Source organism: Mytilus trossulus, chromosome 6, assembly GCF_036588685.1.
Source record: "Mytilus trossulus isolate FHL-02 chromosome 6, PNRI_Mtr1.1.1.hap1, whole genome shotgun sequence".
NCBI classification, from domain to species: domain Eukaryota; kingdom Metazoa; phylum Mollusca; class Bivalvia; order Mytilida; family Mytilidae; genus Mytilus; species Mytilus trossulus.
The window spans coordinates 76,806,336-76,816,046 of record NC_086378.1 but is presented as its reverse complement, the minus strand read 5'-3'; positions in this window follow the sequence as shown (position 1 = coordinate 76,816,046).

Below are 9,711 nucleotides of genomic sequence, written 5' to 3'. Positions count from 1 at the left end.
CAACTTTAATCTATATAAATACAGTATACATCCCATTAGCTTACTATCGAAAGCTTGTCTAAGAAAAATAGCGGAACGCATGTACTTAGAATGCTGACAATAAACATAAATCCTACCTTTTTCAGTCAGTGTAGGCCAATCAACTTTAAACTGTCACCAACAATTACAAAATATACAGGAGTTAACTTATCATTCATTGTGGGTCTTCCGCGCTTAACAGAACCGATATCAAATAACTAAGGAAAGGATTATAAGATGAAAACACTAAAAGTCTTAGTATTTGCGACCCTATACTAGAGAACACATCCAACATGCTCACTATCTGTCACCACTATACATCTATACACAGACATGGACAAACCACACAAAAGGTCAACTATGTCTAAGCTGGTAAAAACAATTCACAATTCAAATGTATACTTACTAGTTCTACTTATATCAGGAGACATCCAACAAAATCCTGGCTCTCAAAATGGAATTAACACAGTACATCCTTGCAGCTTGTGTGACAGATCTGTCACATGGTCGTGCGAAAGTGTATGATGTGATGGTTGTAATGTTTGGCAGCACATATCATGTATTGCACTTTATAGTCAAGACTATGAACGACTACACAAATCAAATTTGCCGCGGATGTGCTGCAAATGTGAAATCATGAATGTGGACTCGTTTACCTACCACAGCTTTGAACTATATACAACTAACATGTTTTCACCACTCTCAAGAACCGATTATTCAATATATAGAGACTTTAATACATCAATATTTAGCCCAGTGCAAACTAGTAGCCCAAAACCCATTGGAAAGAGACACAGAAGACACAGGAGCAGTTAGAAAGTACAAACTTCAACAATTCAAATGTACTTAAATTACCACGAAAAGGCAACCTACGTATAATGACGATGAATTGCCGCAGTACTATTGACAAAAAGCTTAACTATCAGTTTCCATACACTACATCAAACCAGACATCATATGTGGTACTGGATCCAGCCTAAAATGATCGAATTAAACCAAGAAAGCCATTGAACAAAGATGCAATAAAACATCTGAAGTCTTCCCAGATAACTTTAAAATCTGCAGAAATGACAGAGGCACTCTTTGGGGCGGAGAATTCTTAGGAATACAAGAAGATCTCATTTCTGAATTTAGAATTTCAAATGTGACGTTACTTTGTGCGTTGAGGCTTTCGCTAACTCGGCTGTGTAATTGTATGTGCTGGATTAAATTGTTTTATGTAATATATCCGTTTTTATTAGTCCCCACTTCGGGTTAATCATGTATATCTATTATATAGTCATTTTATAAAATTTACTGTATGCAAAAGTATAAATTATTCTAAATAATAAGGATGTTCTTATCTCAATCGATTTATGAGTTTCGAACTGCGGTATACTACTGTTGCCTTTCCACGAACATGAATGGTTCAAAATTAAATTGAATATCAGCAAAGAACTTTTCATCGCCTCATATTACATGACTCATAAAAATATGAAAGATATACTAGTAACAAATCTTAAACTATTACTATGAAGACAACTACAGCAAAACCTAAACATAATAATTTATTATCACTGGAGATTTCAACTGTCTAGACATCGACTGGATAAATATGGAGATAAAAACAGGAGCACAAGACAAAGAAGTACAACAAGTACTAATGGACCTATCTATTGAAAACGGCCTTGTCCAAATCCACGACAAACCAACCAGAGAGGGAAATCTGTTGGATCTGGTATTCACAAACAACCCGTTCCTTATTACATCAACTGCAATGCACCAGGAATTTCATGCAACGACATTGTCATTACAGACTCGTTAATAAAACTATACAGCTGTAAGCAACGCTCCCAAAAACGATACATATTTGGAAAAGCAAATTGGGATTAGATAAAAACGGAAACAAACATTATAACAAAGAACATCTGTGATCATATACATGAAACGCCAATTGACAAAACCTGGCAAACCTCCAAGAACGGAATACAGGTAACAATTGATATCAATGTACCATAAAAAAGGATAAAGAATAAGCTTTCGGTTCCAAAGTTAAACAGAAAACAACGCGAAATGCTCAAAAGAAAAGCAAGATTTTATAAATATGCAAGACAAACTGGAAGCTTCAAAGAATATAAGCAATTTCAAAAAGACAACAAACGCCAATTTAGTAAAGCAGAATGGAATTATACAAATGACATCATCACTACAGGATTCGAAAATACTAGTTTTATACCATTCTGAAACTATATGAAAGCAAAGAAACAAGATAATATAGGAATAGCCCCGTCCAAGTCAAATGGAGGCTTTAAAATCGGCTGCAAAGAAAAGGCAGAAATTCTAAATAACTAATTCAAATCCGTATTCACAAAATTAGATCCAAACTCACAAATGCCACCGCAATTAAAGAGATCAACTTCAAATATTTCAAAATTGGACATAACATCAAAGGGTGTACACAAATAATTGAAAAAAGAAAATACATCTAAAACAATGGGACCAGACGGAATACCGAAACACTGTCCTAGATACATGTGCAGAAGAACTCGCACATAGTATCTCCGCCATCTTTCAAAAATAAATTGACGAAGGCATTCTCCCTAAAAATTGGTTGATTGCAAACATAGTTCCAGTATTTAAGAAGGGGTACGTCTACGCAGCTGAACATTACAGACCAGTTTCACTAACCTGCGTATCCTGTAAGCTTTTGGAACACATCTGTAACCCTGGAAAAGCACAATATACCGACATATATAAATATCGGATTCAGATCAGGCTACTCATGTACAACACGGCTTAGTCACAATAGAATATCTACTGAAGAGTTTCGACAGTAGCTTCAACTTGATATACTAGTAGCAATAACCTTTAACAAGCTTTTGATACTGTGCCACATGAAAACTCCTGGCTAAATTAAACAGTTATTGAATATATAGAAATCTTAATACAGGCATTTAAGCAGCATTCCTGCAAAAACTATCAATGTGGGTAGTTGTAGAAGGTGAGCACTAACAATATGCCTACGTAGACTCTTGCGTACCACAAGACAGAGTATTAGATTCACTGCTTTTCCTTCACCACATCAGTGACCTCCCGGAAAGTGTAAAATTCAAGTTTATTTGCAGACGACTGCCTATTATATCGAGAATTTTAAAATAACACGAAATACCATCAAATTCTACAAGAAGATATAAAAGCTCTGGAAGTATTGGCACTAAATTGGGTAATGACATTTAATGCAAATAAATCCCATATAATGAGCTTCAAACAAAAATCAATGCAGTTCTACCAACTAGACAACCACATAACAGAGCAAGTACAAACAAAACCTTACCTAGGTCTTTAAAACATATCTGCTGTCATAAATGGACCAGCAACATAGGGAAAACAATAATCAAGGCAAGCTGTATACAAGGTTTCCTGAGAAGAAACTACGCCAGTGCACACAAGAGTCCAAAAAGCTAGCCTACTTAGCTATGATGAGATCCGTACTAGAATACGGTGCTGTCATCTAGAACCCATTTACCATCAGGGAAAGAGAAAAAATTTAGAAAGCATACAGAAAAGAGGGACACGTTAAATCTTGCAGGACTACAAATCCAGAGAAATCGGGTGCGTCACAAATATGCTTTCTTAGCTGAAACTACCACCTCTCCAAGAACAAAAGACACATCAGAGGCTGACAATGTTCTACAAAGTGGTTGAGAGATTAGTGCCGGCTTTTGATCCAACTGGCGACATACAATAAATCAGAAACAAACGCTAAGTCAAGGCAAAATACTTTAGTGACTTTCAATCACAAATAAAGTAGGAAGACAAGAAACCAGAAATAGCAGATCATACCAATTGATTGACTGCAAAACAGACGTTATGAAGAACTCTTTTTTCCCCAAAACAATAGTGCAGTGGAACCATCTGGATGACAATATTGCATGTCAAAAGACAGTTGATGGTTTCACGGCTGCCCTCCAACGGCTGAACAAACCAATCAGCTCTCCTTCAAGTGCGCATATTTCCGCGTTACAGATACAAATTATGTCACAATAAGAAGAGGGAAGAATTCAACATCTCCGGATTTTTATTATAGCCTACTAATCCCCCACAAATCTGACTTTTTGTCGATTAACATTAGAAGATAATTTTTGTTGGTGTATATCAACAATCATCATATGCCAGTTATGGATAGTATTCAGCCATATTAAAGGCGAACAGATAAAAAAAACAAGAAGAAGGCCAGGCCTGAACGGGAAGAATGGACTATAGATAGCTGAAACAGCAATAACTCTTTCAAATACTTTTTCCATTTTCTGACATGGTTCGAAAAAGCTAATCCCAAAAGACAGTTTTTTGAACACTATTCAATTATGCCATAAGAAAAATATAAAACAAATACTCTCATTGTGTCTCAACAAACATACAAAGTGGAATGCTACCAATTGAAGCGGAAATACACCTTAAGGCTATAACACTAAAATAAAATCCACAACGGAAATGTCTGTATCAACAAACTAGAGGCTCTAAAGAGCCTGTGTCGCTCACCTTGGTCTATGTGCATATTAAACAAAGGACACAAATGGATTCATGACAAAATTGTATTTTGGTGATGGTGATGTGTTTGAAGTTCTTACTTTACTGAACGATTTTGCTTCTTACAATTATATCTATCATGAACTTTGCCCATTAGTAACAGAGAACTATATTTGGTAAAAATTTACATAAATTTACCAAATTAATGAAAATTGTTAAAAATTGACTATAAAGGGCAATAACTCCTCAAGGGGTCAATTGACCATTTAGGTCATGTTGACTTATTTGTAGATCTTACTTTGCTGAACATTATTGCTGTTTACAGTTTATCGCTATCTATAATAATATTCAAGATAATAACCAAAAACAGCAAAATTTCCTCAAAATTACCAATTCAGGGGCAGCAACCCAACAACCGATTGACCGATTCATCTGAAAATTTCAGGGCAGATAGTTCTTGACCTGATAAACATTTTTATCCCATGTCAGATTTCCTCAAAATGCTTTGGTTTTTGAGTTATAAGCCAAAACTGCATTTTACCCCTATGTTCTATTTTTAGCCATGGCGGCCATCTTGGTTGGTTGACCAGGTCACGCCACACATTTTTTAAACTAGATACCCCAAAGATGATTGTGGCCAAGTTTCAAATAATTTGGCCAAGTAGTTTCAGAGGAGAAGATTTTTGTAAAAGATTATTTTAATTTACGAAAAATGGTTAAAAATTGACTATAAAGGGCAATAACTCCTAAACGGGTCAACTGACCATTTTGGTCATGTTGACTTATTTGTAGATCTTACTTTGCTGAACATTATTGCTGTTTACAGTTTATCTCTATCTATAATAATATTCAAGATAATAACCAAAAACAGCAAAATTTCCTCAAAATTACCAATTCAGGGGCAGCAACCCAACAACCGATTGACCGATTCATCTGAAAATTTTAGGGCAGATAGATCTTGACCTGATAAACATTTTTATTCCATGTCAGATTTCCTCAAAATGCTTTGGTTTTTGAGTTATAAGCCAAAAACTTCATTTTACCCCTTTGTTCTATTTTTAGCCGTGGCGGCCATCTTGGTTGGTTGACCAGGTCACACCACACATTTTTTAAACTAGATACCCCAAAGATGATTGTGGCCAAGTTTGGATTAATTTGGCCAAGTAGTTTCAGAGGAGAAGATTTTTGTAAAAGATTACTTTAATTAACAAAAAATGGTTAAAAATTGACTATAAAGGGCAATAACTCCTAAACGGGTCAACTGACCATTTTGGTCATGTTGACTTATTTGTAGATCTTACTTTGCTGAACATTATTGCTGTTTACAGTTTATCTCTAACTATAATAATATTCAAGATAATAATCAAAAACAGCAAAATTTCTTCAAAATTACCAATTCAGGGGCAGCAACCCAACAACCGATTGACCGATTCATCTGAAAATTTCAGGGCAGATAGATCTTGACCTGATAAACATTTTTACCCCATGTCAGATTTGCTCTAAATGCTTTGGTTTTTGAGTTATAAGCCAAAAACTGCATTTTACCCCTATGTTCTATTTTTAGCCGTGGCGGCCATCTTGGTTGGTTGACCGGGTCACGCCACACATTTTTTAAACTAGATACCCCAATGATGATTGTGGCCAAGTTTGGTTTGATTTGGCCCAGTAGTTTCAGAGGAGAAGATTTTTGTAAAAGTTAACGACGACGGACGACGACGACGACGGACGACGACGGACGACGACGGACGACGGACGCCAAGTGATGAGAAAAGCTCACTTGGCCCTTCGGGCCAGGTGAGCTAAAAATGATAGTTTTGAAAGAAAATTTAAAAATGGAGATTTGATGATCTTAAGACTAATTTAATGTTGTTTTCGCTTGTCTTATGTGCCCTCAATACGAATGTTCAACTATTTTAAGAGAATTCAATGAATCAAAATTTAACTTCCTACTTAAAGGGAGTCTATATTGGCAGAACGTATACAGATACAAGCATAGTATCTGCTCATGGATCCTAACAACCCCGCATACACATATTATGATATTCCTCTCTGGCAAAAAATTAACAACTTTGCATATGCATGGTATACACTGATGTAGTATAGAAGCCTTGCATACATATGATATCAACTGCATTATTTTACAGCCCTGCATACATATGATATCAACCCCATTATCTTAACAGCCCGGCATACATATGGTATCAACCCCATCATCTTAACAGCCCGGCATACATATGGTATCAACCCCATCATCTTAACAGCCCGGCATACATATGGTATCAACCCCATTATCTTAACAGCCCGGAATACATATGATGGCAATCCCGTTATTTCAACAGCCTTGCATACATATGATAACAATCTCGTTATTCTTACAGCCTTGTATACATATGATAACAACCCTGTTAATGTAACAGTCCTGCATACATTATAATGATACCAACCCCATTATCTTAACAGCCCTGCATACATATGATATCAACTGCATTATTTTACATCCCTGCATACATATGATGTCAACCCCATCATCTTAACAGCCCGGCATACATATGGTATCAACCCCATTATCTTAACAGCCCGGCATACATATGATGGTAATCCCGTTATTTCAACAGCCTTGCATACATATGATAACAATCTCGTTATTCTAACAGCCGTGTATACATATTATGATAACAACCCTGTTATTTCAACAGCCTTGCATACATATGATAACAATCTCGTTTTTCTAACAGCCGTGTATACATATGATAACAACCCTGTTAATGTAACAGCCTTGTATACATATGGTATATCAACTCAGTTATTGCAAAAGCCCTGTATACATATGGTATCAACCGGGTTATTGTTACAACCCTGCATACATTTTTTATGATACCAACCCAATTGTATAGGCAACCTTGTTATTGTAACAGCCAATTGATAAATATGTTTAACCCCGCCACATTATGATTGTATGTGCATGTCCCAAGTCAGGAGCCTGTAATTCAGTGGTTTGTTCAATTTTTTTAGTGTTCATTTTTTTTATATAAATAAGGCCATTAGTTTTCTAGTTTGGATTGTTTTACATTGTCATTTCAGGGCCTTTTATAGCTGACTATGGGGGTATGGGCTTTGTCTTGTTGAAGGCCGTAAGGTGGCCTATAGATGTTAATTTCTGTGTCATTTTGGTCTCTTGTGGAGATTTGTCTCATTGGCAATCATATCTCATCTTCTTTTTTTATATATGAATAATGTATCGAGCCAGATCAGGCAAACAAAACACAAGACATAAACAAACTGATGTTCTATATTAATAATTTTCTTTGGCACAATCATTAAATAATAATTATCAAATCTTTCTCTAAAAGACATTTTTCAACATTCAAATCTGTAAAATGAAAACTAGAGGTTTAAGTTTATACTTGAATATAAAAACCTTACAACATGATAAGAAGGTGTTAACATTATTAGTTTTTTTAACTCAACTAGCCCAAAATTAACCAAACTTGGCGGCAACCATTGTTGGTGTGTATAGTTTAAACTCATGTTCAATAAACACACTTGCCAACCAACATAGCCAGCATTGCTAAAATTGAACATATACAAGCTTTGTCTCTCATCTTGAAAACCGATACAGACAGAGAAATCTTAGTGTCAAAAATGTTTGAAAAGTTGAGATTTTCCTGCTGCTTAAAAATGTCAGAAAACAGAAATAATGTACAGCAAAGTAAGACCTACAAATAAGTAAAAAAACTCATCATAGATACCAGGGCTAAATTTTTTATATACGCCAGACGCACGTTTCGTCTACAAAAGACTCATCAGTGACGCTCGAATTCAAAGAAGTTCAACATGACCAAAATAGTCAATTGACCCCTTAAACTTTAAAAATTTAAAGAGATATCGTCCTTTATAGTCAATTTTAAACAGTTTCCATAAATTTTGTAACTACTGGGCCAAGTTCATTATAGATAGAGATGATTGTAAGCATCAAGAATGTTCAGTAAAGTAAGATCTACAAGCACATCACCATCACCAAACCACAATTTTGTCTTGTATCCATCTATGTCCTTTGTTTACTATGCACATGTACCAAGGTGAGCAACACAGGCTCTTTAGTTTGTCATTGGTTTCAAAATAATATATATAAAAAAAGACAGCCTTCAAATAATTGTTAATAGTTTTAAACATCTGACATAAAAAAATAAAAAGTTTCATTGATTCAGTTCTATGATTAAACCAGTTGCATCGCAGGGCGCAGCATTATACAACCGCAGATGTAGAACCCTGAAAAGATGGGACAAGTATGGACACAACTTTTAAGTTTGATACAGCTTTAAATGTGGATTGTGATCAAATAGTTGACACAACATAGGTTTATGTCACATTATGATTTGGACCCTTTGGACCTTAATGTAGACCAATTTGAAAACTGGACCAAAAATTAAGAATCTAAATACACAGTTAGATTTGGAATATCAAAGAACCCCATTTATTCAATTTTTGATGAAATCAAACAAAGTTTAATTTTGGACCCCGATTTGGACCAACTTGAAAACTGGGCCAATAATTAAAAATCTAAGTACATTTTTAGATTCAGCATATTAAAGAACCCCAAGGATTCAATTTTTGTCAAAATCAAACAAAGGTTAAGTTTGGACCCTTTGGACCTTAATGTAAACCAATTTAAAAACGGGACCAAAAATTAAGAATCTACATACACAGTTAGATTTGGCATATCAAAGAACCCCAATTATTCATTTTTTGATGAAATCAAACAAAGTTTAATTTTGGACCCTTTGGGCCCCAAATTCCTAAACTGTTGGGACCAAAACTCCCAAAATAAATACCAACCTTCCTTTTATAGTCATAAACCTTGTGTTTAAATTTCATAGATTTCTATTCACTTATACATGTACTAAAGTTATAATGTACTGATTTCAATTCAAATTTCTAATGAAGTTTGCAACAATAACTGCTGATTTAAATACATCATACAATATTAAAATGTAATAAAAAGTGCTTGTTATCACTGAATGGTAAAGATTGTTTTAATTTATTAGTTAGTAGTAAAAATGAAAATACATTGTATATTGTATAAAACTATGATTAAAGTTGATTCAACTATTATTCTATACAAAGAAAGATAACTCCAATTGAAAAAATTAATTGCTATTTCACAATATTGTGCAATTAGATATTTCT